At 43.3% G+C, this 27828-nt stretch overlaps 1 protein-coding gene and 1 long non-coding RNA gene across 2 annotated transcripts in view; one reads left to right on the forward strand and one right to left on the reverse strand.

Annotated features, from left to right (window-relative positions):
* The window catches only part of OTUD7A (OTU deubiquitinase 7A), a 402354-nt gene that overhangs the window by 292506 nt on the left and 82020 nt on the right, over positions 1-27828 (reverse strand). The gene's annotated exons all lie outside the window — the stretch shown is intronic.
* LOC123344573 lies at positions 10733-26515 on the forward strand. The gene is made up of 3 exons (XR_006572580.1): positions 10733-10946; positions 24737-24979; positions 26071-26515. It is a non-coding gene; the product is annotated as an uncharacterized LOC123344573 (long non-coding RNA).

Below are 27828 nucleotides of genomic sequence, written 5' to 3' on the forward strand. Positions count from 1 at the left end.
GCATTGCTCAGCCCACTGCTCTGATTCAAAAAGCTGCAGCATTATCATTTCTATTCTTGCATCTTTCCACTGGAGTTTAGTGTCCCATTGCAGATTCTCACAAGTGAGACATGTGAGGTGGGGGGGATCAGTATGGGCAACGGAACATTTCTGCCAGTAAAACTCAAGCCTTTGAATTATTCACAGATGCTCACACAAAAAGGGGAATAAACAGGGCTGAAGCCAATTCAGTTACAAATCTGAATGAATATTCAAGGAAAAAAGGGAAGCTTGCTTTTCTTGTCCAGCCCAAGGTAAGTTCTAGCATTTAACAAAATTCTATTTTCATGATCCAAGGTTCTTCACAGCTAATATAAATGTCATTGGAAAAAAAAATACAATACAGTGGAGAATTTTTACTATTAAAATCCCTGTTTATCCAGTGACAATTTGTGAACAGTATTTGTATGACAAGAGTATTGCAGTAACAATTCTTCCATTGCATAATTGTGATTATCTGAAGCACCAATGTTAATGGAATAGTTAGCTTACTTGATTAACAAATTCTCTAAACCACCCCATAATAGAGCTGGGTGAACAATTGATTTTCTGCTTCAGTGGCCAAAAACCAAAAACATTGTGTTTTACTTTTGGGGGGGTTCAGTTAAATATTGCTTAATTATGAAAGCCAAAAAAAAATCAAAATTAAACATTTTGAAAGGGTTGAACAAGTTGTTTTGACTTTGAACAGTTTTGGTTGAAGGAAAAAAAAAAAAAAGAGTTCCAGTATTGCAAGAGTTTGGTTACGCAACTGCATTTTTCAGAGGAAAAAAACATTTTCCTAAAAAACAAAAAACCCACAAGCTTCACAGTGCTATCCCCAGAAACTGCACCATAACTGTGGGCATCCCTTCAAAACACAAAGCAAAAGCAAAGCTATCCCCAACCTCAGCTTCTGACAGCCAGAGAAGAAAGAAGAGCCCAAAACTCCATGAAATAACAGTGACCTTGCTATGACAAGCCAGTAACCTGAGATGCTAGATTTGTTAGTTTTTTGTAATGGTGCCCATCAAGATAAAGATAGTAGTCAAGACTACAATAATTTTTCTTGGAGGTATAGTACAGGACATTAGGTGTGTTTGAATACCAGTACCTAGGTGGTCCATCAGTGGCCCAGGTCTTAGAGATAAGGGGTAAAAGTCATCTCATATTGTGTTAGTTATCTCAACATCCAAAATGGTTCAACCTATTTACAATAAAATTCTGTGGTAAAAAAAAAAGGCAGCAGCCAAGCTGGTATTCTTATGTGCCAGGTTTCAGGCAGAAGGGAAGAAGAGATCCCTGAAAACACAGTTTGTACTGAAAGTATTGCCATATGCTACTGTAATTACCTGAAATCAAGCAACAGGGAACAAACAAGCTTCAGGGTTGAGTGGAAAGTTCTCAGATAGCCTCAGGCATCTCTCATGACAACATTTACAGAAGACTGCCTGCCATATCCCAAAGGCACTCTTATTTTCCTTTTGATCTGGGAATTCTTCTGACACAAACTACATTCAGTGAAGTCTTCCTTGGTGAGGTGAAATGGCTTCTCAGACAGAATTGAAAGTATTTATTGCAGTTAATTGAACCCTACCCTCAGGGACAGCTCTAGGATTTGCACCGCCCCAAGCCACTGGAGTCGCGGGACCAGCGGACCCTCCGCAGGCACGCCTGCGGGAGGTCCACCAGAGCCGCCTGCTGCCCTCCCGCGGGACGCCGCCCCAAGCGCGTGCTTGGGTTTGGAGCCAGCCCTGCCTACCCTGCAAATGCCCACCATTATTAGCTGCAACCCTGTTGTGATGGCTCCCTATACTACAGCAGGCAAGTGGTTTATTATAAAGAGCGCCCAGGAAAATAGAACCTGGACCAACAAATGTGTTATATTAATGATTAGCTCAAACTCACTTCCTTATGATTCGTTAAATCTCCTCTCCCTCTGCAAGTGACTAATGGTCCTTTAATAGTAATCTTAACCTAACATGCTGTGGAACTTGGGGTAGAGAGTCTCAGCACTACCAAGTACTAGAACTTCACTTTGATCTAGGTATGCAGAGCTCTTAAAGGGCCACTTAAGCCTTTCACTGCATCTCTGAGAAGCCAGTGGAGCACTTGGGGGTGGGGGACATGCAGGGGCCTTGCACCCCATGTATGATAGTAAGGGATTCTGTCAGCACTTAATTAAGGAGCTGTTTAGGGTGGATTGGAGCCCCTTTAGTTCACAGACACATGGATCCAGAGGTCAAAAAACCTCAGACAGGACTATGGAGGGTTGTAGTCATTTTTCTAACTCAGAGGCTGGAATCGAAGCCAGATGTAGGGAGCTAGAGCTGGATTCTCTACCAACTCAAGTTGCCAGCCAAAACCCAAATCATTCCTGGTGTCGTCATTTTGCACATAGCTAACTCTAGGGAAATTATTCACCCTCATGCAGAAAGCCAGTACCAGGGCTTACTTAACTGATAGATCTTGTGCTGGTCCCCTACACAGAGGTGGATTTCATCTTCAGTCACTGCATTCAACAAGTCATTGTATTGTAGTGACCACCTTTTGATGAATTTCATTTAAAAAGTTGTATTCTTATTCCTTTACTGCAGAGGTGGTCCAATTTCACTGATGTACCAGTGGAACCCAAGCAAGTTTCAAAACCCTGTCTGGCATGTAATCTACCTGGCAGTGTGCCCACCTGGTCTCTTGGCACCCAAGGCTTCCAAGCTCTGCAGCTCCCTGGCAGCCTCCCAGGTGGACTACCCCAGGGCTTCATTTCCTTTTAAGGAGAATTTCTAAGTTTGTTTTTTTGGCTGTTAAATTGGACTGAAACCAGAATTCACAGTACCTGTGTCCTCAAACAGAGTTAACTAAATTTAGAGCTCTGCAAAGCAAGCTATCCCTAATCATTTCATCAATGTTATACTTGTGCTCTTTGTTAAAACAGCAAATTCTTACTGGTCAGATAAGTCAGTCATGCAATTCAGTGCAGCAAAATTTTAAAGCAACAAGCTAAAAATTGTTTTAAAAAATCATTTGAGTGGTTTTCAATGTGACCACAATCTGTGAAGTCAGTTAACAGAATGGCAAAAAGTACTTTTCAAAGTATGCAGAAAATCACTATGTTCACTCAGTATTGATTTTTCCTAAAGTAAGACGATTGAATTAATTTGTGCATGATAGATCACATTGCTCTGAAAGCCACCTTTAGCACACATGTCCACCTGCTGGCAGCTTAGGAAACCCATGAGCAAGTGTGACAGAGGCCCATTAGCGGTTCACTATTCTGTGTCAGCAGCTCATCAGGCCTGACACATGCTACACCTAACACACTGGTCATATTCTGTATCTAAAAAAGGTGCCATATAAGTCACTGGAAAACTAATAACTCACTGATTATTAATATTCTTGCATAATGTATGTACTGTGCATGTACAAAGTTATGGATGTGTGCTTGAATTATGTTCTTAAAAGGCATTTGGCAAGCAATGCATAAGCACAGTCTCACAAGAAGGGCATGAGGTCATCCTGAATCTTGTAACAGGGTCGAGGAACTTCAAAAAGATAAAGTGGGAAAAACAGTCATTTTGGTACCTTACCCCTAGGAAACCAAGGCAAACCAGCACCTTGTACACTTGTGGTAGGTCCTGACAGTCAGCCATGGATGGAAAGAAGACTGGTAAGAAATCTACCTTGAACAAAGACTCTTTTTAAGTTAAGTCTTCACCATTAGAAAGTGTGTTTTTACTTGTATTTACCATTTGTTTTCTCTCTTGTACTTGAACTCATTTTAAACCTCTGTTGGATTAAATAAGCTTGTTTTACTTTTACTCTAAACCAACCTAGTCCTGCATTTGATTTGCAGTGATTATTAACTCCAGTTAAAGCAATAAGCTGCTGGGCTTTAATGTTTGTAAAGGCACAAACATTATTGCTGAACGTTCCAGGAGAGGGCGGGACACTTTGGGGAAATTTGAGACTGGGAATGTGTTGAGGTCACCCTGCAAGTAGTAATCAAGGCTGGTAGAGACCAGGGTGGGGCTGTTGTGTTGTAGGCAGGCTGCTGAGGTCAGAGTGCCAAACAAGGGTGGCACAGCACAGACTCAAGGAACTAAATGCTTGTCTGCTGGCTGAGAGCCACAGCAGCAGAGCATTTAAGGCACCCAAGGTTACAGGTTAGTTAGTGACAACCCTGTACTGGTGTGGGTTGAACCCACAAGTGTCACAGCATGGTTTCAGCTAATGCAGCTCATGATCAGCTTTAGCCAGGAGAAGGAAAAAAAGTTCTCCCTCACTTCATACAAGAGAAATTAGAATCCATATTTCCAAATTTTTATTAGTTGGCACAATTATAAAATCAATTATTTCAGCTTGATATTTAATCAAATGTTTGCTTTCCTGACTGACATGGAATGTAGATTGTGTGCTATAGATCAGTCTCAGTTGAAGCAAAGCATACCAATCAGCTCATTGGAATTGTGGAAAGAAGGGAAGAAAAAAAACTAACTACTATGGGTAAGCTAATAATTCACAGCCAATACACTCTCTAAATTCAGCCCCTCTGCTCATGAAATATCTGCAAGTGCATCATCAGGTTCTCATCATATTTGATGCATAAGCATTTTGATTAACATTCACCAAATGCTATATCAAATGAAGAGTGGTGTGGGAAGGGAGTAGGTGGGTAAAAGAGGTGTTGTTAGCCAGATTGTATATGGAAAAGGATAGACAGGAAGTGTGGCCTAACAGAGTGGGAGCTATATATAGCTGCAAGAGGACTCAATCTTGAGGAAGCATAAACACTTTGTACAGTTCTGAGCTGTTAGTCATCTTCCTATGCAAATCTGGGCTTGCCATTTCTCTCTGTGAAAGACTGATTTAAAGGATATATTTTAAGAACTGCATGTTACTATGAAGATGTTGTGGGCAACACTGGAAATTCAGGTACCTCAATTGAGCAAATTCAACTAATCCCTTTTGGAAGTTTTTTTTAAAGCCACTTCCAGCAAAGAAACAAGCAATAAACTATTGTTAAACACTTAAGAAATCATTTAGATTCAAACCACTACTCAACTCACACAAGGACAGTGCTAAGGTTAGTAAAGACTTTAATCAAGACTCCACATGAATATCCTCTATTAAATATTTTGAATTACTCTAATTTGAGATCTTTTCCAAAGTCATAAGCAGGGGCGGCTCTACAAATTTGGCCGCCCCAAGCAGTCATGCCCAGGAGGCGCCCCCGAGCCGCGGGAGCAGCAGACCTCCCACGGGCATGATTGCGGAGGGTCCGCTGGTCGCGCGGCTCGGCTGGACCTCCTGCAGCTGCGGGCGGTTCGCTGGTCCGGCGGCTCCGGTTGAGCTGCCGCAGGCATGCCTGCGGGAGGTCCAGCCGAGCCGCGGGACCGGCGAACCGTCCGCAGTCATGCCTGCGGGAGGTCCACTGGAGCCGCGGGCCGAGCGTCCCCTCCGCAGTCATGCCTGCGGCAGGTCCGCTGCTCCCGGGGCTCCGATGGACCTCCCGCAGGCATGCCTGCGGCAGGTCCGCCGGCCCAGCCTGCCGCCCCCCTGGGAAAGGGCCGCCCCAGGCGGGTGCTTGCCCCGCTGGGCTCTGGAGCCGGCCCTGGTCATAAGCATCCAGCTATGTTTCCCCATTCCATGGGCATAATTTTTGCTCTAGTACATTGGGTGACAATCAGGTATACAGCAAAGAGTGACTCCTAATAAAACTGATACTAGAGGTCTTCTGCTTCTCACTAAAAAGAGAACATGAGGGGAAGTGACCCCAAATTCCTGTATTATTCTGTATCACCACAAAACTAAAAACTGCTAGTTCCATATTTACTATTTATTCCCATGTTTAGCTAGATTTCTTGGCAAGTGCACTGTCATGACCCTAGGTTTCCTACAACCCATTCAGTTACCTGCTGCCACCAAGCTTCTTGCTTGGAAGTTTCCCTTCAGGACACCCCTCCTTCTGCTCCCTTGAGCAGGGGTGGCTCTACAAATTTGGCCGCCCCAAGCAGTCATGCCCGGGAGGCGCCCCCGAGCCGCGGGAGCAGCGGACCTCCCGCGGGCATGACTGCGGAGGGTCCGCTGGTCGCGCGGCTCGGCTGGACCTGCCGCAGCTGCGGGCGGTTCGCTGGTCCGGCGGCTCCGGTTGAGCTGCCGCAGGCATGCCTGCGGGAGGTCCAGCCGAGCCGCGGGACCAGCGAACAGCCGCAGTCATGCCTGCGGGAGGTCCGATGCTCCCGGGGCTCCGGTGGACCTCCCGCAGGCATGACTGCGGCAGGTCCGCCGGCCCAGCCTGCCGCCCCCCCGGGAAAGGGCCGCCCCAGGCGGGTGCTTGCACCGCTGGGCTCTGGAGCCGGCCCTGCCCTTGTGACAGGGACCCTATCCCCAGGAGCAGGCAGTCCCCTGATAAGTATGGCTGGTGTTCTTTGAAGGATGCTGCTGAAATCCCTCATTCACCGCAGCTCCAAACTGAACTAACAGGCTTGTAATTCATTTTTCACAATTAGAACCTATGAATCAACTCTGGTTCTGATCCTCTGCAAGTGCCCACAATCCTTTGAAGCTCTTCTAATAAGCCATGGAGCCCAACATTCCCTCAACCTGTCTCATGAACAGCCTCTTGGCAGCCTGGACTTCATCCTCTGAAGAAATGACCTTTAATGGCAACTTCAGCCAGCCTGGACCAGATATCCTCCAGCTGGCCAGTCTCCACCCACCCACCCCTCCAGTTGTCCTGCTATCACTGCCAACTTTCATTTGAACATTCTGGGATTTCTCCTAGAAACCTAACTGACCCTTGCAGAGTCCTCAGGTTAAGCCACTCACATCTCAGACCTAAAACATAAATGCAACACATACATGACCATTCTCCACAGTGTCATAAGCACCACCCCACCCCCCCAAAATATATGAGTATGGTCCGAATGTCATCAAATCTGGGCTGTGGGGGACCAAATGGGAAGGAAGGAAGGAAGATGCTGTGTCCCAACCTGTTTAAACCATAGGGCTGCCAGCTAGAGGGCTGTAACATTGCCTTAAACTGCTTCTCCATATGCAATCAGGACCACCACTGTTCTGGACATTATGATTCAAATCACCTAAAAAACTACCTCAAGCAGTTAGTAGCCAGAGTAGATTGAGATGCACAGGTGTGAAGTGGTCCATACAGTAAATCTCTTCTAATCTCTTTATTCACTTAAGTAGCCCTTTTCAGCCAAGGTTGAAAAAGTACTTCTCAAATGTGTTGTTGGATTTACACATCATTAGGCTCATTTTATAAGATGATGAAAGCAGCACAGACCCATAGACTTGCCCAAGGTGTCACACCAACTCAATAGCAGAGCCAGGAAGAAATTCTCAAGTCTCTTGATTCACAGCTGGGTACCCTACCCACTGAACCATGCTACCTCCTTAACAGGCACACATTCTCCACTTGCTGATTTTCTAATACTTTTTTAGTATCACCCTATGCAGAACACATTATAGTAATCCAGCCTAAAGATTGGAAAAGTACATATGATCATGGCAAAGCCCACCTCTGAAAGGAAAGGATGCAGACTTCTGAGCAAGCATAAAGGATATTAAAAAAATCCACACACCATGCTGCCTGACTATGCAAAAGCAGATAGAGAGCCATCAAACCCAAAGATTAGAGGCCATACCGACACACTCAGTGATGCTGCTTTCATCTTTGTTATTTCTTCTACTCCTGACCTCTATTCTCTCTCTATCTTAATTAGGTTATGTCAGTCGCCTAAATCTCATCCATTGGATTAGCCATTAGAAAAAGTTGGAAAAAGTTAAACTATTTATCTTTTCTTTTCTGTGCTGGGAAAAGATAGTCATGATTGTTGGGTTTACATCTATTTCCTTGCATGTGCCTGTAGTCCACAGACAATTCCTGTTTGCTTTATTTTTAAGTTTGTCACCTGGCTCTCCATAATCATTTAACAAAAATGTGCACACAGTCCTTTGACACTTTTTTCCAGTTTAAAATATTGCTGGGGTGGGAGGAATTATCAGTCTCAGTTCAGTACATTTGCACAAAGTTAATGGTACAGACAAGTAATTGTGCACAGCAGCAAATATGCAATGCAAGAAGAGAATTATTCATTTGTAGGCTTTTCTACAGAGCTCATTAGAGTGTCACATGCAGAAGTCATTTTGTCAATGTATCCAACACTATGGAGTAGAATGCAAACACTGTTAGACAGTCAACTCCAGACCTGAAGAGCTCTGGTAAGCTCAAAAGCTTATCTCTCACCAACAGAAGTTAGTCCCATAAAAAAACCCCATCTATTTCACCTCACCCATCTTGCCTCTAACATCCTGGGACCAACACAGCTACAACACTGCATACAGTCCACTCCGTTGTATCTCAGGAGAGGAAATAAAGAAGAACTTCTAGCAAACAGAAAAATTTACATAAGCAGAGTAATTATACAAGTTGTAATTTGGCCTGGACACCAGGCCAAATGCTCCATCCTTTCAAAACAAAAATAAAATGCCATGAGATCATTACTGAACACTAGCAGTCAGGATCTCAGTCTTGCATCCGACGAAGTGGGTAGTCACCCATGAAAGCTCATGCTCCAATATGTCTGTTAGTCTATAAGGTGCCACAGGACTCTTTGCTGCTTTTACAGATCTCAGTCTTGACATCTGAGGTAGGAGAAAGAGTGGTGGCAAGGCAGGAAATTAGTGTACTGCAGCTTCATATGGCTCCTGGCTTGTGTTTCTTGATCTTAAGCCAGAAATAGCATATTCATATATAGAGGTGCTGTGACATCTCTACTTAAGAATGGATCAGTAGTGAACACTATTGGGGAAGTAGTTAATAGCAGATAAGAAAATAAGAGCTAGAGGGATCCAAAGGAAAGTATTCAGAAGGTCTGTCACTTGTACACACTTTCCCCCAGAATGCAATAGTTCCTATCCTAGGTTGCTCAGGGTCAGAGCCAAGAAACTGCTATAGCATAGACCATAACCTGGAAGCAGGATTTCTGCTGGGTAAGGAGACCCTGAATGCCATCCCAGGACTTTTCTTCATGACAATCCATTTACCTGCAAGTCCTGTGATGGGACCTCTGAATCCTGCAGTGGGCCTTCCAAGGCACTGCCTCAGATGCACCAGGCACTGTTCCCGCTATAATAAGTGCTTCTTCTTACATCAAAAGCCAAGCTAGGCTCAGTTATATTATCAGCCAATCCTACTTTATTTTAAAACAGCCAAAAGCTTTAAAGTGTTTAGAAACCTATGTAGCAAATAGTCAAACAAGTTCTTTAAATGTGCATTCTGCAAGAGATCCTATTTCAATATGCTGAAAAGGAATAGACAAGTGCATTAATTGACAAAAGGGGATTGAAGAGGCTCATCCTGGAGCATTGCCTTAAATGCTTATTGTGGCAAAGTTCCTCCTCTCCTCTAGTAGGTCCTGCGCTTATTGGCGGATTTCCTCCCCTCAGTGGTCTTCCCCTTGGATGAAACCCACCGTCTGGAGAACTCCTCCTATGTCAGATTAGAAGTAGCGAGGCTTGGGGGGGAACCCAGGCCCGCCCTCTACTCCGGGTTCCAGCCCAGGGCCCTGTGAATTGCAGTAGTCTCTATAGTGCTACTTGTAACCGCTGCTTGACCGCTACAGCTCCCTGGGCTACTTCCCCATAGCCTCCTTCAAACACCTTCTTTATCCTCACCATAGGATCCTCCTGGTGTCTGGTACTGCTTGATTGTATGGTGTTTCCTCAATCCTCCAGTAGTACACCCTCTCAATTCTTAATTCCTTGTGTCTCTGGCTCCCAGCTCCTCATACGCACTTACTTCCTGTGGCTCCTCCTCCCTTGACTGGAGTGAGCTCCCTTTTTATACCAGGTGCCCTGATTGGCTGCAGGTGCTCCAATCAATGTAGCTTTCTCCAGTGCCTTCTAGAAAGTTCTTAATTGGCCCCAGGTGCCTTGATTACCCTGGAGCAACTGCCATTTTGGTTCCCATGGTACTAGGGATTTGCTTAGCCTGGGGCTAACATACCTGTTCCTCAGTACTTTCCTGTAGCCATCCGGCCTTGCTCCATCACATAATCTAAACAATGGTCCTATAATGGTATTTTACTTTAACATTGTTTCAGTTCAGTGTTCAACATGAATACCCACCTTAAGTGCTTGGCTCCTTATCAATCACCTCTTGGTCAGAGACCAAGGTCTCTCTCCTTTCTGAGTGGGGTCTTTACAGGCTGCATAGTTACCCTGGCTACACTGTGCTATTCCCACCAAGCCAGATTTCCTCTCTCAAGGTGATGAAGTGTGATTGCCAGCAGTTATAAGTTACCATACAGCTCTAAGCAAGCACATTTATTCTTATGGTGAAAGCATGAGAGAAAGACACATTTAAAGAACCTACATGTTTGCTAATAAGTGTGGATGTTGGGAAAAGAGCAGACATCTTAGTCTTCCAGGAGGAAGAAGAGTCAGGATAACTAACAGCTAATAACACGAGACTGCCAAGCAGGGCCTGGGCAAGTGGAAGAGAACTGTAAGAGATGCTGTTTTTTTGACCTTGTGTTAGGTAATAGAAAAGAATGCAGACTGTAGCAGAAATTGCTGAGAAAAGATGATATCAGAAAGGAACAAATGTATAAACAAGCTGCAGTTGTTGATCATTACTGTACATCACAAAAGGTATAAATGCTTGCCTTAATTGTTTATCTAACAGTGACCTGCCTCCGGAGGGGAACCCCTGCCCGTGAGTAATCTCCCCTTGCAAATGTTAAAGAAAATAAAGCTGCCTCTGGCCTGTTGCAGCCAACCTCAGAGTGAGAGCTTGTTTTTCTCCCACAATTTGGTGCCGTGACTCAGATGGCAAGCGCCTGGCTGAGACAGCAACAAACTACTACGGACTGTTCCCCTGCAAACCCCATGGTGTCCCAATAGAGGTAAGAAACATTTTGAAATCTCTATTGCGGTGTCGAAGAAGGACTGCCCATGGGCTGTCTGTCCCATTCGTCTCATGCCATGTGAACTTGGCTTATGCAACAAAATCAGATGCAGAACGGTGTTGTGGAATTGGTTGCCCCATTTAAGGTTAGTTGTATGCATACGTGGAGGCTGGGAAATGTGTTGTTGCCCCAGGGTAAGCCAATGTGTGGCTTAGGTCAGGCCTACGCGAGTTGAGGGGTTGTGGTGCATCCTTTTTTTTTTTTTTTAAACCTGAAGGCGTCATCTAGATATGGGGAAATGAGAGCGTGTATGTGAATGTGTGTTTGAATGAATAAAGGCTGGGTAGGAGCCACTGACCAAGTCTAAGACTAAGCTGACTTCAGCTGCACCAGGGCTACCCCATGTGGGAGTTCTGAAAGTGGGGGAGGAGGGTGTCAGCCAAATCTTGTGACCCAGCAGATAGGAATTTTTCCTTATTTATAAGCCACTGACCCCAGGAAAGAGTCCACTGGGAAGTGAGAGAGTGAGAACTTGTTTTTCCTCCCACAGAGGCATGATCTTTGGTAAGCTTAACTCTAATAAGGACATCTGGTAGATGTCAGTCCTTCAAGCCCCATCCTCCCTCCCACCCCAAGGTTTTTCTGAGGTTACAAACTCATAACATCCTCAGCTCAGAACAAAGACTCCTGTGAATAAGTGAAATCCATCCAACACTTCCCAGGAAGGATTGGGGCCCCACTTGGATTGAGAGTCCTGGCCATTTGCTAGATCAGAAGGAGCCCAGAGTCAGTTTAAACTCAGGCTATTTACCCAAAAGTCCTTTGTGTCTGTTGGTCTCTGGAGAATCCAGACTGAATCAGTATATGCAAGCCTTTCCAGGTGGTGGTACCCCTCCAGAGGTGTTGTAGCCTGAGTGATTTTGCCCAGTCACCCCTTTGATAGGGCATGTGGTGGTCCAGGTGGCCAAATGGTTAGCACATCTGACCTCCAGCACCTTATCTGTATGCCAGGGGAAGTAGGTGCCTGGTTTCTAACCTTAAGCCTGAAGTGGTTTGGCCTCCAACCACATCTGGGTCTTTGCCCTTAAGTACGCATGGTAGGGGGACCCAGGCCCTCCCTCTCCACTTAGTCCAGCCCAGGGCCCTGTAGGAAGTAAGACTGGCAAGTCCTCCCTGCAGAGAGTTGAAGTCTGCTGCCCTGTGCTACTTCCTACCTATGTGCTCCTTCAGTTGAGGGTGTGGCCTCCTATTGTCCAAGCAGTCAATAGCTTAACAAAAATGACCAAAATGCAGGGCTGACAGGATCTCCTGTTTCTCAAAGGGGACAGTAACTGGAGAAATTCTGCAAACATGCGATAACTGTAGGGCTTACCTACTCTGTACTTCCCTCTCAAACTCAACCTTCTGTCTGGCTTCCTGCAGCCTGACCACCATCCCTTGCCTGCAGTTCTGAGCTCATTTTAACCCATTCCTCCAGCTGGAATGTGAGTCACAGGACTGGAGGGGTGGCACTAATCAGGCCCTGTATTGCCTTCTAACCCCTTTGGGCCTCATGTGGTCTTTTTATACTTCATTCCAGAAACAAAGAGTGGGGGGATTGTAGGGGGAGGGGTCACACACCCACGTGGATTTTACATACAATCCCTGGCCCACAATGATGCTTAAATTTAATACAGCAAGATCTCCCAAAGATATTTGAGGAAATTGCCATATCTGTCAAGTATATTTCTACTTGAAGTTTCATACTAGAATTTAGTATTCTGGTTGTGAAGCAGATCCTAAAAGATGCTTAAAAAGACACCATCCATGTATTTAATACAGAAAACAAGCTACTGCTTCTAACAACTTTCCAGAACCTTAAAAGCAAACTGCTCCTCTGTCTCATATGCTTCTCAACACTAAATCAATTTTTCTCAAAAGTTGGGAATTTGAGGAAAGGTTTGCAAGCCTCCCTTCCATTTTAAGCACCCATAGAGCTAGTTAGTTTTGAAAAGTTGAAATAGAAAACCAGGGGAAACCTTTCAATTTTTTCAGTTCCCTGCCCATGTCACAAAGTTGTTGGTCCCTTTAAGGACAGCTGAGACCTGGGCTACCTGTCAGGAGCTAATTTAAAGAGATGAAGCTCAGCAAGTAAGTTAATTTACTAATGAGCACCTGGGCCTCATAAGAGGGTTTGGTTGTAGGAAGGTGCTCAGACAATGAAACTCTGAAGGGAGAGTTCCAGAGATTTCAGGTCAGGGAATCTAGGAGTGGAGAAAACAGGCCCCAAGGAGAAAGGTTATGCAACCCCCTAAAGCCAAGAGGAAAGAAACTTGATTTCAGATTTATTTGGATTCAAAGTAGAACCCTTTCAGCCTCCTTTTGCCCTGTGTGGAATCTTTAAGCTACCCCCCTCCCAAAAAAAAAAAAAAAAAAATCAGAGAAGGGAAATGCCCACAGGGTCATGTCAGCCACAAGGGGTAGTGCTTGAGGGCATATTCCCTCTTACACACTGTTTTTCCCCCAGTCAGCTCAAGCACACTGGTTTATTGTTCCAGAGTTGCTTAAAAACCACACACACACACAGGCCTGATGTTTAACTATGATCACAAAGTGTTAGTCAAATTATGATTGTACCAATCTCAGCAGTAGCCTTCTAACAACTTATTGCATAAACAATACCCATATGACTCCTATTAGGATTTTCTCAGGCCTTAAGTCATTGGCCTAACAGGTATGTTACAAGATCTAAACTACTCTGAAGTGATCAACGAACACCTCCATGTTCTATTTTTCAGTCAGCTTCAAAATGTCAATCTGAAACAGAAAGTTTGATTGCTCTAACAGCAGTAATATACGAGTAGGTTGCAGTTAAGCAGATATATTGCTTACTTTCTTTTGTATTATAATCTTCCCTTTCATCTCATCTTCCTCAAGCCACCTTTCTGACATCAGCTAAAAATCTCAGGTCTTCCTAATGTGGACTGTTAAATCCAGTCATGCATACCAATTTGATAACTAATGTCTATTTCATTTTAATCTCTCCTCCTCTTGAGCTGAGAAGCTGAAGTCTTGCAGTTTCTTTGTGAGTGTTCCTTTCCCTTGTCTTATGCATTTAAGACTAATTAGGACAAGTAGGGAAAGCCCACACTGTCTCTCACTAGCAGCTTTTGTATAATTGTGATAGCAAGCTTTATCATTTATAATTTCTCTAGAGGTTAGATAAAAGAAATTAAGTCAAGTACAGCAATCTCACTCTGCTCCCCACAGAGCAAAAAAAGTTTAGATGAGGGTTCCCCCCCCCCCAATCTTTCACTAGTACTGGTAGCTCTCGAATCATGCTATGACAGTAAAAGGCATGCAAATTCAATAGCTGTGTGTCATGGTGTGATGCAGCACTCTGTCCACCAATAGAGGTAGGGCACAGTGCAGGTTATTTGGGGATGAGGGCTGGAACACAATACCCACTGCCAGTGGCTTCCCCAGGAATTGAAATTAGGGGGGGGTGTTTGAATTTATAGGAGGGGGTGTCAGGACCAATGAGATCTATAAAAGAGATATGAATAAAGTAAATGTTTTGTTAGGATTATGCAAATTTAACATAAGAATAATGCAAGTTGCACCAAAACACATAACAGGTCGAGATTTCTACAAAAAAAATACATTTTAAAAAAGTATTTAATTTAAATTGACTTTTGAAAAGTAAGCCATCATGGGGTAAGAGGAAAGTCCTCTCATGGATCAGTGACTGGTTAAAAGATGGGAAACAAAGGGTAGGAATAAATCATCAGTTTTCAGAATGGAGAGAGATAAATAGTGGTATCCCTGAGGGGTCGGTACTGGGACCATTACTGTTCAACATATTCATAAATGATCTGGAAAAAGGGGTAAACAGTGAGGTGGCAAAATTTGCAGATGATACAAAACTTTTCAAGATGGTTAAGTCCCAGGCAGACTGCGAAGAGTTACAAAGGGATCTCATAAAACTGGGTGACTGGGCAACAAAAATGGCAGATGAAATTTAATGTTGATAAATACAAAGTAATGTACATTGGAAAACAATCTCAACTATACATACAAAATGAAGGAGTCTGAATTAGGTGTTAACACTCAAGAAAGATCTTGCAGTCATTGTGGATAGTTCTCTGAAAACATCCACTCCATGTGCAGCAACAGTCACAAAAGCAAACAATGTTGGGAATCATTAAGAAAGGTATAGATAATAAGACAGAAAATATCATATTGCCTCTATATAATCCATGGTACGTGCACACCTTGAATAGTGTGTGTAGATCTGGTCACCCATCCTATATATATATATATATATATATATATATAGGAATTGGAAAAGGTACAGAGATGGGCAACTAAAATGATGAGGGGTATGAAACAGGAGGAGAGATTAAAGTGACTGGGAATTTTCAGCTTCGAAAAGAGATGACTAATGGGGATATGATAGAAGTCTACAAAATTTTGACTGGTGCGAAGAAAGTGAATAAGGAAATTTTATTTAATCCTTCACATAATACAAGAACTAGTAGTCACCCAATGAAATTAATAGGCAGCAGATTTTAAAAAAACAAAAAGGAAGTATTTCTTCACACAATATAAAGTCAACCCAGGGAACTCTTTGCCAGGGGATGCTGTGAAGACCAAAACTATAACAGGATTTTAAAAAGAACTAGATAAATTCCTGGAGAACAGGTCCATCTGTGGCTATTAGCCAGGATGAGAGGGATGCAACGCCATGCTCTGAGTGTCCCTAGCCTGTTTGCCAGAAGCTGGGAATGGGCAACAGGGGATGGATCACTTGATGATTCCCTGTTCTATTCATTCCCTCTGAAGCACCTTGTCTTGACCACTGTTGTAAGACAGGGTACTGGGCTATATGGACCATTGGTCTGACCCAGTATGACCATTCTTATGTAAAAATTAATTATAATAAAAATGTTTATTACAGAAACTCCAACATAATGACCTCCCAAGAAAGCAACAATGAGATAACAACCTTGGCAAATACTGCATTTTAAAAATCTTGGCCTACTGGGAAACATTTATATAAGTTTCCATTCCCAGTCACAAATCTAGCATTCTGGAGCAAAGTGACTAAAATATAGTCCAACAAACAAATGTTTATTTAACATGCCCCTCACTTTTCCCTCCACCGCACTCCACTCACTGGTGTTGTCCTTAGTCAGTGGAGACTCAGAGTTCAGAGGTGCTTTCACGTGAGTACACCTTCCAGGTGGGGGACAAAAAGGCACAGTTCGCTCTGGCCATGGCTGTTCGTTGTGCCACCGTTCACTCCACTGCTCTGTTGCCAATGGCTCTGCACAGTCACCTTCTGCTGTCACCTACCACTGTGACCTCTGCGAGTTGGTCTCTTGAGGTTCCACCAGCTCTCAGTGATTTCAGCTGAGCTCTCAGTGCGGGAACCTCGCTGCTAGTGCAGTCTGGGCTGTCTCTTACACAAAGACACTGTACCCACAGGAACACTGTCCCCACAACAGGACTAAGCATTTAGACCTGATTGTCAGTGATTTCAGCTGCAGTGGTCACTTAACAGAACAAAAGACTATCTATGGAGCCTAATCAGCTCTGTCTTTAAACAGTGGAGAGGGACAGGTCCCCACCCTCTCTCTTGAAGTCTTCAAATCACAGACTAAGTACAGTTCTACTGCCCTTTACTCATACAATAAGAACAACATTTCATCCCCCCTTCCCCCCACATTCAAGTGGTTTGTAACCCAACCCCAGACAAAATCTATCACTTGGACAACACAGCTCTGTTTGCTGGATACCTAGGTAGATTAGGTGTGAATGGAAATATAATCTGGCCCTGAAGCCTTAGCCCCCAGCTCATCACTAGCTGTCAGGGAGAACTCATTTAGACTTTGCTTACAAATCATTTGAAATTATTAGGTTGGCCAACATCACAGAAATGAATGCACTGACATCATAAAAAACAGCTGTATAAGGAAGCAAGGAAGCTAGTCTATGTTCATACTTTTCAAATCTATTATACTTTTTCAGATACACATATTTTATCATACACTGTATAAGCTTTTAAAGTGTGTATTAATGTTTCAGTTTAAATTCAGATTTCCAAACAGTCACTAAATTGGTATGTAACCAGCTCACAAAACCGGGGGGGGGTGTTGGAAAAATTCAGGGTGGGTGTAGGGAAATCACTGCCCACCGCTCACCTCAAACTCACGCTGAGCTGTTGGTTAAAATTCAAGCTACAAGCCTTTTCTTAGGACTTCAAAACCTGAAATTCTAAAAAGGAAAAAAGTTCTAAATGAAAGGCCTTGGGATCCTTTGCTGCATGGAAGGGAACAAAGGAATGGAGAATAGCTACCAACCAAATGGGTCAGAAGGGGGAGCTGGAGGGGAGGAGAGGAAGCAATACCGCTAGGGGGCGTGCTCCTTTGAAAATTAAGAAATTGCTGATGGAAAACTCAGCACAAACTAATCCTGCTCACAGAATCAACTTTTATTCTGAAGCTTCAAACACCCCCCACCCCAACAGAAGGAGGAGTGTGCATACAGAGCAGGGGGAACAGCAGCAGCATGACTAGTAGTGTAGCAGTGCTCCCAGCATGGGGACTTGGGGCCAGAGATTCAGATGGAGAAGCTGGCATGCTCTGCAGCTGACTTGAGAACTAGAGACTAGGACTGCGTTCACAGGATAACCTTGGACTCTCCCCCCCCCCCCCCCCAAAGGCATGTACAGAATAAGTCTGTGGACAGCCAGACTCCATGGACCTGAATCTCCAATGCCTTGCACATAGTCATTTATTTGTGCAAAGAGGGTATAAAGTGTATCAATTCTCTCTTGGAAGCATTTTCCACCTGCTCTGCCCATATAAATGGGCACCCAAGATGCCAAGCAGGGGAGAATCAGGCCCACAGAGTCATACACAACAATTTTTCCATAGTGGTATGGGACAGCTTGTATTAGCTCTGTCCATGAAGTATTTTGGGGGGTGGGGAAAGGTGGGCTGGATATATAAAGGGCTTTGGTTTCCAGGGCCCAATCAATCAATCTGGTGTTTTTCAGAAGGGCAAAAACTTACATATATTTTAAGCTGATGGCATATTCTGTATATATTTATTTGGATTTTTGCAAATGAAACCACTCGTTGCCTATCCAGGGCTATAAGTGCCTGTGTCTCAGAATGAGTGCTATGTATTTTCAATATAACAAAACAAAACTCCAAGCCTTAGAATAGCTTTTGTGGTGGTTCTTTTAAGTCCCAAAATCCAACCCTCAGAACACTGGTCTCTACCCTCAGTGCATCCTTCCTTTTCCTCAGGAAGAGATGAGCTGTGTCATTTGAACTTCAGAGCACAAGATTTGAGACTATTTTGGACTAAAGGAGGGGAAGAATTCCTGAGTTCAGGTGCCATAATTGCAAACTCCTTCCAGTAACTCCCTCCTATATCAAAGGGGTTTCAGGCTACAGCACCTCAGCTGACTGCTTTTGTAATGGATCATGAAAGGAGACAGGGCCCACACCATGAGGCTTTAGAAGTCAATCAGCACTCAGTTTTGTTTTGGTGTCTAGCTCTGTGGTGCTTAGAGAGATCAGGATAACACTATTACAGAGACTCACTAAACAATCCAGCAAAATGGTACAAGAGGGTACAAAGTAGACTTTTTTAAAAAAAGTTTGCTTTCCAAAGCCACAGATATGGTAGATTTTTTCCCCTTTAAATACTGCAGCACATTACTGAACTGTCATTCAAATCTGAAGACCTTTGGGTGCTTTACAGTGTTATTTCTGAGTCTCCAGCTTGACCAGAATCACTAGATTGATTCCTCCTAAAGCAATGAAATTGTCATTTACCATTCAATGGTATTTGCCCAGAACTCAGATTGGCCTGGCTGTTTCTATTCCATTATTGTGTCAAAAGCAAGATCCTTTACCATCTCAAGAGCATTCTAGTTATGCCATATTCTTTGGCAAGAAATTGGACCAATTCTGAAAGAAAACATACTATACAAGGAGATGTCACAGCACCAAATCTTGCAGCACAATTTGTGCTCTCCATATGTTGAAGTCAGTGGGATTTGCCCACCTATCCACAGGCAGAATTTGCCCCTCCACCTTTACTCTGGAAAAGCTATTAAAAGGTTATTTTTAGGTAAAAACTTCAGGATTTAAGGTTATCATAAATTAAATACCAACAGTACACTTCCAAAGTAGATTTTAGTCTCCCTGTATCACATTAGGTTGTGCCACAATGTAACATTGTGTTTTGCTCTGTAATGGGATTTGGGTATGGCCAATGCATTTGGAATTGTGTCTTCTCAGTGCTGCATACAGTTTCAACTCAAGTTACTTGCAAATGTTTTCCCCAATATTTAAACCATGTTCTTTGGAAAATACTTCTGATGAAAAACAAGTTTCCAGTCAGATGAATACAATAATTCAGGACTTAGCTTGTCTTACTATCTTATGGGAAAATGTTAGTAATGGAACATTTCTAATAAATCTGTTTAACATGTTAAGTTGATTTAATTGTCACTATCTTGTATTTAATTGAGTTAAAAGGCAAATAGCATTGAACTTGGATGCTGCTGTTCAAAGTGTAGCTGAGTAGGTTTCACATGCTCTAGAGTGTGTCTCCTAAAGACTTCATCACTTGTACTTCTGGTTTCTACAGACTCCAGTATCTGCACCTTCTCCACTATCCTGCAGTGGATGCACTAGCATAGAGTTTTCGTTATCTTTCAGACTGCATTGCAATGAGGGCACGGTTATGTACATTGCTTTGATTTATACCTCACTGCACTCACACGCTAAGGGAAGTCTCCATGCCTTTACTGGCATACAGAAATACATCTTGTCTGAATTTTACAGAATGATGAGCTGAAACTTCCCTTCAGCTTTTAAATGTTATGGGGATAAAGGCAAAAAACATACTGATGAAAAGTGACCAGTAAATGACTCAGGGGAAGAACAGGATGAGAAGGTTTCTAATTAGCTCCCCCAAATCTAAAAAATGAGAGCTTTGTGGGTTCCTGGGTGAGGAAGGGCAGGATTTGTCAGGGGTGCAAATCTGCTATATTCCCAGCTGTCTCCTGATCTTGTAGGTGGAGTGGCCACATCTTCTGAAGGAGCCCTGCTTCCAAAGTCAGGGGCGAGCCAGGGCTTAATTTGTGCTAGGGCTGGCCAGGGCTGACCCCTAGCACCTCCAGGCTTGCCATGTCAATTATGGAAATAAAAACATTGCTTGAGCCCCAGAACATCTTTCACTACAACTTAAGCACTGGTGCGATCCCAAGAAAGTAATGCATAGTACTGTGATCTATGGAATTACTTCAATGTGGGGGCATCCATTCATTTGGAGGGCTATACCCCCTTTTCTTCTAGTGTCTCACAAATACCCCTCTTCCTCAGTTGGTGTGATGATGCATTGAAAACTTCACGAGTCTGAACCTGGAGTTCCTCATGTCATGTTCCCCCTTCCAGATAGGTCTGTTCTATTCAGAAAGCCCGTGCTCTTGCTGAAGCAAGCATGAAAATTAAAGAATTAAAACAGGAAAGGCAACATGAAAAAAGTTCAACGCTCTAATTTAACTCCACTGTTCCATGTTTATGCCTTAAAGTATAGTCTGACTGTTTATGTCAAATACAATATAAACTACACAGAGGACTTTCTTCTTCTGATTTCTATAATTGCTGGTCACCTTTAAATCTATTAAACTCAATGGCAGCTGCTCAGCATCTTTCAAGATCAGTCTGTATATATACAGACACACTTTTATTTAGATGTTTAAATATGAATTTAAGACCCTAACTTTAGCAGCATAGGGGCTCCAGTGGTGCAATTGGTTAGCTTATAGGGCAGTGCTGAGAGGAAACTCAGACTCAGACTTTAAGGTCAGAAGGGACCATTATGATCTAGTCCGACCTCCTGCACAACGCAGGCCACAGAATCTCACCCATCCACTTCTATAACAAACACCTAGCCTATGTCTGAGTTATTGAAGTCCCCAAATTGCAGTTTGAAGACCTCAAGCTGCAGAGAATCCTCCAGCAAGTGACCCGTGCCCCATGCTGTAGAGGAAGGTGAAAAACCTCCAGGGCCTCTGCCAATCTGCCCTGGAGGAAAACTCCAACCCCAAATATGGCCATCAATTAAACCCTGAGCATGTGGGCAGGACTCAACAGCCAGCATCCAGGAAAGAATTCTCTGTAGTAACTCAGATCTCAATCCATCTAACATCCCATCACAGATCACTGGGCATACTTACCTGCTGATAATCAAAGATCAATTCCCAAATTAATTGCCAGAATTAGGCTATCCCATCATACCTGAAACATCCTGAAGTTGAGAGTTCATGCCTCACCTGGAGCACTGGTTTATGGGCAGGGATGGTGTCCCTAGCTTCTGTTTGCCAGAAGCTGGGAAAGGGCAACAGGGGATGGATCCCTTGATTACCTGTTTTGTTCATGCCCTCTTGGGCACCTGGCATTGGCTACTGTTGGAAGACAGGATACTGGGCTAGCTTGACCTTTGGCCATGTTGGTTCAGACCATTCTTATATTCTTAGCCCAGATTTTTAAACTTTGACCCCAGTCTATAACATGCCTTCTTCCCAAAACAATCCAGTAATACCTTTTAACATCTAGAAGTCTGATAAAACTGAAGTTCACTTCAAAAGGTAAAAATACTAAAGCCAGTACAATGCACATCTTACTGTAGGCACATGACTTGAGTAGCTAGGAAGACTGTTTTGGCTCTCACTTTACACTGGTTGAACTCCACTGACATGTATAGTTACTCTTCATTTACACTGGTGAGTGAAAAGAGAATCAGGTCCATGATGCATCTGTACATGGCATGCAATTTCCCATTTCTCCCCCCCCACACACTAAAGACTGTTGCCAGTGGGCAGAGCACAGAGCAGTTTTGTACCATGGATTTTCATGTACTGCCTAGTTTTCAAGCTGCATTGAATGACTTGCCAATGTCTGAGTGAGCCTGTATTCCCACGTTATGGAATAAAACTAAACTTTACTAGGCCAAACATTCTCCTATGTTTATAAATAGGGTCATCTCCCTGTTACAAAATTGGAAAAGGGACACCATGATTGATCACCACAGCCATCAAATCATTGAAGTTAGGAGAATTGATAAGACTAGCATTTTCTTAACAGTAAACCAGTTTTCATTGCGCAAGCATTATAATTAGTTTCTGACAAAGGAATAATTGAAGACTCATTAAACTTGCTCCAGGATTTGTTTTTAATCCTGAAACAAAAGAAGTTTAACTGCAGAAATGTCAGGTAACCATCAAGCTATATTTAATCACCTCATGCTTCACATATGAGAAAATATCCCCTGAATAAATAGATGGTGTTGCTATGGGATCTCACTATCACCATTAGGAACTGCAAAAGCATGTGTTTAACTCTGAAAATGAAAGAGCTGGAAGGCAGGACTCAAGCCTCAGAATGGCAATTGGAGACCATTGGGATGCTAACATGTTTATTAATGAAATCTTTAAACAAATGTAGAGTTATCGATTCCATAATATTACATCACCAGTAGGGTTGATTGACTAGCAGAAGAAAATTAAGGCTGGGATTTTGGCATCTAAAACCTGCTAATTTCAATGAGATGTGGGTGCCTACCTCTTTTGGGCACCTCTGAAATCCCCACCCTAACTGAATATATTATTTGAAGTAATGGACCAACATTCAGCCACCAACACAGCTGGGAGTCTACCAAAAATTCCACAAACACACACCAGAGACATTATGCAGATAATTCATTTACTGGATACTATTTAACATCTTCACTTGTTCATTTGTGAGAAGAGAGCTAGAAAATGCAAGAGTACTAGTAATGAAATTCACCACAAAGCAAGAAAATAGGAGCATTACAAACAGAGCTGTGCTAAATCCCTTCACATTTGTTAGGAGTTGAACTTCCCTAATATGAAGTCAGTTGCTAGTAACTAGTGGAAACAAGTTAAGAGTCTCTACTAAAAGATTAACAGATGTATTGGATCATAAGCTTTCTTGGGTGAATACCTACTTTGTCAGACACATGTGTACACATGTGCATGTCAGACACACGTCTGACAAAGTAGGTATTCATCCACAAAAGCTTATGCTCCAATACATCTGTTACTCTATAAGGTGCCACAGGACTCTGTTGCTTTTTTACAGATCCACACTAACACAGCTACCCCTCTGATACTCTACTAAAAGAACAAACAATAGCTATTAGAAATTCTCAAAAGGCAGAGAGAATTCAGGCTGCATAAAAACCTCAAACAAGCAATGCTTCAAAGTCCAAACTACCACCAGAAGGGGATCAAGAAGCAATCATTGACTACTGTATGTATGCATGCATTGCAAGTCCCTGAATTGCATTAGTCATCATGCTCTTGTCCAACCACCACCACACTGGTTAGGCTATTACGGATAGCCTTTATTTTAAGATTTACTGAAGTGATCTGATCAGTTAGATTTCTCTTTCGTATCTGTGACACACAAAGGAAAGAATAAAATCTAACTGACCCTTATAATAAAGGGGGTCTATAAAGCTGCATTTTGGTATCTGGGGAAAGTGTGACAGGTTACTCCACTCACCGCTAGATGGTGCTGCCTCCTAGCAGTTCTGGGGATTAGCTCAGTGAGGCAGATGCCCCTTGCAGCAGTTATGCCCCATCAGTTTCATCTCTGTAGCCCTTCTCTCACCCTCAGGAACTGCAGCTGGCCTCTTCATGACTCAGCCCTCCAACTCAGTCACTATAGTGGTTCCCCTTCAGGTGGGAGGGTGAATATCAAAGTTCCTGCTCTTCAGCAGTCTCAGACAGTCTTCTGCTTCATGGTGGCATTCCTGCAGTGACTGGTGGGGAAACCTAGGCTCACCATCTACTACTGATTCCAGCTCAGGGACCCTCTATACAGTAGCTAAGGTCTGTTCTCTGCACCTTGCTGCTTTTCTCTGAGACACTCCATACCTCCTAGCCCTCTCTACTCCCCTGGGCTTGCCAGTCCCTTCACTCCCCCCTCCCAGGGGGAAACTTTTAGCAACTCAGCTTTGCAACCCCACAATGACTGCAGAGTCCTTCCCCACAGCCCCCTCTGCTTCTAATTTCCTGTCTTTTGTAGAAGCCCCACCTGTCTCTTACAGGTGAGCTTCTCTTTAATTAGCTGCCTCCAGCCTATTTGCTCCCCTATTTGCAGCCTAATTAGCTGATTGGGCCCACCTGGCCTAATTCAGTTCTGGCAGGTCCAGTGTGAGGAGTACTCCCCATTACAGAAAGACTGCTGATTGCAGAAACTCAGAAATAATTAACACAAGGTGCGAGTTAGTAAGCTACCACACTGCAAATTTTAGCAAAGCTACATCAGTCCCTGGGGAAAGAGAAAAGTCTGACCGAGCTCTTTACACATTTCTAACAAGAAAAATCCATTAGTGAAGCCTCATGATAGGTTAGCATTCAAATGTAGTTAGCAAACCTTAGGACAAATTATAGTAGCTCTTGTATGGCCACCTTCAATGCAACAAGAGCGGATGGAAATACCATGCAGGAGGGAACAAAAGGGAAACTGATTCAGAGAACAAAACTGAATCCAAGAAGTAGCCATAAAACAAAGCAATGAAAGCTACTCTCCTGTATAGCATATTGATGCAAGAACACTAAAGCAAACTAGTTTTATTAGTCAAACTAAACAGTGAGATAAATGCCATGACCCTGGATATAATCTGTCTTTGTTAACACTGAATTTACGCACACAGGAAAGCTATTTGCATGCTGGTTTTTTTAAATGCAGTTTTCCAGAGGAAGTGAGGGCACGCTTGGCGTGCTGGTGGCTGGAGCCGCCCTTGCTCACAAGCTTGTACCTCCCGGGAAGGTCCTTTGCCTGGATTGCATGGCCAGTGGTTCACCGCGTTGCATTCCATCGTGCCTCAGGAAGACTTACCTTCATTGCACCATCCATCATTGCGCTGTGGAACACTTACCTTGAAGAATCCTGACATCTCCGGTGCCATGCCTGTCCTGGGAGCATGAGTATGTGAGTGTAACCCCCACCCCCCCTTTGAGCTTAGCTATCATTATAATAAACGTGCTGCTTTCTGCCAAACTCTGGTGGGTCACTAGTCCTCTCTAAGCTTACTAACTGGCCCAATTTCGGGTAACAGTCAGCACTGGCATGGCCCAGGCTCTCAGGCTTCCCTAGAACATCCTTCTAATATGCCCCAGGTCACCAGCACCAGTCATGGAACTAATCACGCATGGAACAGAGTCCAGAGTGGTTTATCCAGAGGAATCAAATATGGAAACAGTGTAATCCATGCAGCAAAGTTTGTAAATGTAACAAAATCATCCAGCAAGGTGTGGGTAACCTGAATCACTTCGTAAATTTACAGTAGTCTTTCCAAATCACCTGAATTCATCACCTAGGACACTATATTATAGTTATAAACCCTCTCTAGCCGTGTTCAACCAAACAGCTCATTTGGCTAAATGTTTTGATAACTTTTTCACTGGTGGGAAAGAACAACCTTTCCAGGGGAAAGATAATCAGTGATAACAAGAAATGAATGGGCACTAGAACTGAGGCTAACTAAGTCTACCCTAGGAGCTAAAGGTATGATTCCCCTGCTTGCATACACATACTCATAGTAGCTCTCAGCAAGTTCTGAAAGTATAAACAGTGTAGCCATGGCACTGGAAGCACAGCTTAGCTGTGCCAAGTACATAGCCACCAGTTCCAAGCGTGTACACACTCAGCAATGCTGCTGTGATTACACTGATATTTATATTTGTGCTGTCTCAATGAGGGTTAGCGCTACTATGTGTACTTGTGCAGAGGAATCACACCACTATCTCACAGTGTAGACATAGCCTGAGATTTACCCCCTGTCGGTGATCCCTCCAGAGCGGATCAGAGGCATATTGGCAGGGTTGCATGGAGAAGCATGCACTGCCACTTTCCATGCTTTCTCTCTTTTGTGTGGATAAGCAGGGGAACTCTATCTTCAGGCTGTTAAGCCAGCTCCCTTCAGGAGTCAAATTCACTTTTTGTTTTTGAAGGGAATATTTCACCATATGATGTTAGAAGAGAGATGCTGTTCTCATGTATACCTTGCTTTTGCTTTGCAGATTCTTCACTACAAAGCTGTCTATTGTGACTGTGGAAGCATTGTGACATGATTCATCTGCGTTCTGCCATGTGAAGAACACCATTACCTGGATAAGGGTGTTAGCAAAATACAAAGGGGGAGATAAAACAAAAAAGTACCCCTCTCTGCATTATACATTCTTAGCTCTTTTGCTCAATGTGCATTTTTCTGTATGGGAGGGGTCGTGAAAGACCTGCCTCTGCTTTCATTGAAATCCCTGGGGGTAGAGGGGAAGTATTTTGAAAAAGCCAGAGCAGTGTTCAAATACTTGAAGCCATTAAATAGGCAGAGTGTGGAAAGCCCAACAATTAACCCACCTAGGAGGACCTCATGAAGTGCCAGGTGCTTCTGAATTATACTCCAAAAAAGTAAGGATTGAGGTGAGTGTTGTGTTGTCATCCATTCAGCAAGTGTATTCACTAAGAGCAGAGACATAAGATAGAGGAACAGGAGAAAAGCTAACATAAAAGTAGTCAAACTGAAAAGCCTGGACTTGTCACATTACTAGTAAATTTAGCTTTTCCTATTAACACTATTTAGTAAATGTAGGAGTGAATTTGTTTCAACTCTAATATAAATATTTATTTACTCTAGGCTCAATTCTGCTGCTCCACGCAGGAGTGATATCATGGGGAGCTACTTGTGGATACTAGTCAAAATGCATAAGGATAAAAGAATCAGGCCCTATATACTTTAATGTAGGCTTGCGGTTTTTATTTCCCAGGTACATCAACAAGATTTCTTGTAGGAGGAAATTTCACACACTTCTCATTCGGAAGGGTTATATTCTTACCAGACCTTCAGGAGAGGTACAGTAAGCTCAGCATCACATCATGTGTGAACTGGGATTGATCTAGGTCCCAACGAGAAAGCCAGATGTGCTGATTTTTATTTTCTTGAGTATCACTGAGATACCTTGCGTCACAACCACATGCAAAAATAATAGGTACTGTTTCTGTATCAGATTCTCTCCTCTACTGTTCAGTGTTGGGGAAAATGTGACTGAGCCTTTTATTTTAATTCTGCATGAAATCAGAAGTTGTGTATTTAATTTTCACTCTCTAGCTGCCTGTATGATAACCTCAGGCTGCATTTTTTTCTACCACTAGGTGGTGTAGTAACTTAAATAATGACCAGTTCTCTCTAGAAAAAGTGATTTACTGAAGGCAATGGGTGAGACACCCCCCCCCAAAAGTGCCTGGGAATTCACTGGGTGAGAAAACCCACCTGAAACCCTCGTTTTCCAAGATTACTAACTCATGTTAGCTTCCTTAGCGGCAACAGTCATGGATTAAATGGATTAATCCAGTAATGGATGGAATAAAATGGCTCAGAAGGACAAGAACCACAATCCCCAATCCTGAGGGATGGATACCAACTAAATTTCTCACAGATTGTGAAGTAGAGGTAATAGAAATTGGACCTTCTTGGCCACTGGGAGATGACCAGCGATTGTCATGACAAGGTAGGGTGCTAGCCTTGGATTCGGAAGATGCAGGTTCAGTAGTTTGCTCTGCCATAGACTTAAAAAGACAAGTAACTTGGATTCTGTGCCTCCATACACCATTTGTAATGGGTTAATCTCACTGCCCTACCTCACTGGGCTGTTGTGAGCATAAATACATTAAAGATTGTGAGGTGCTTCCATACAATGGTAATGGGGGCCATATATAACTAGATATTCCAGTTATACAAATAAAGAGTACCATAGGGGAATAGATCTGGGCTTCTCAGTTTG

This window comes from Mauremys mutica, chromosome 11 (assembly GCF_020497125.1).
Source record: "Mauremys mutica isolate MM-2020 ecotype Southern chromosome 11, ASM2049712v1, whole genome shotgun sequence".
Classification (NCBI taxonomy): Eukaryota; Metazoa; Chordata; order Testudines; family Geoemydidae; genus Mauremys; species Mauremys mutica.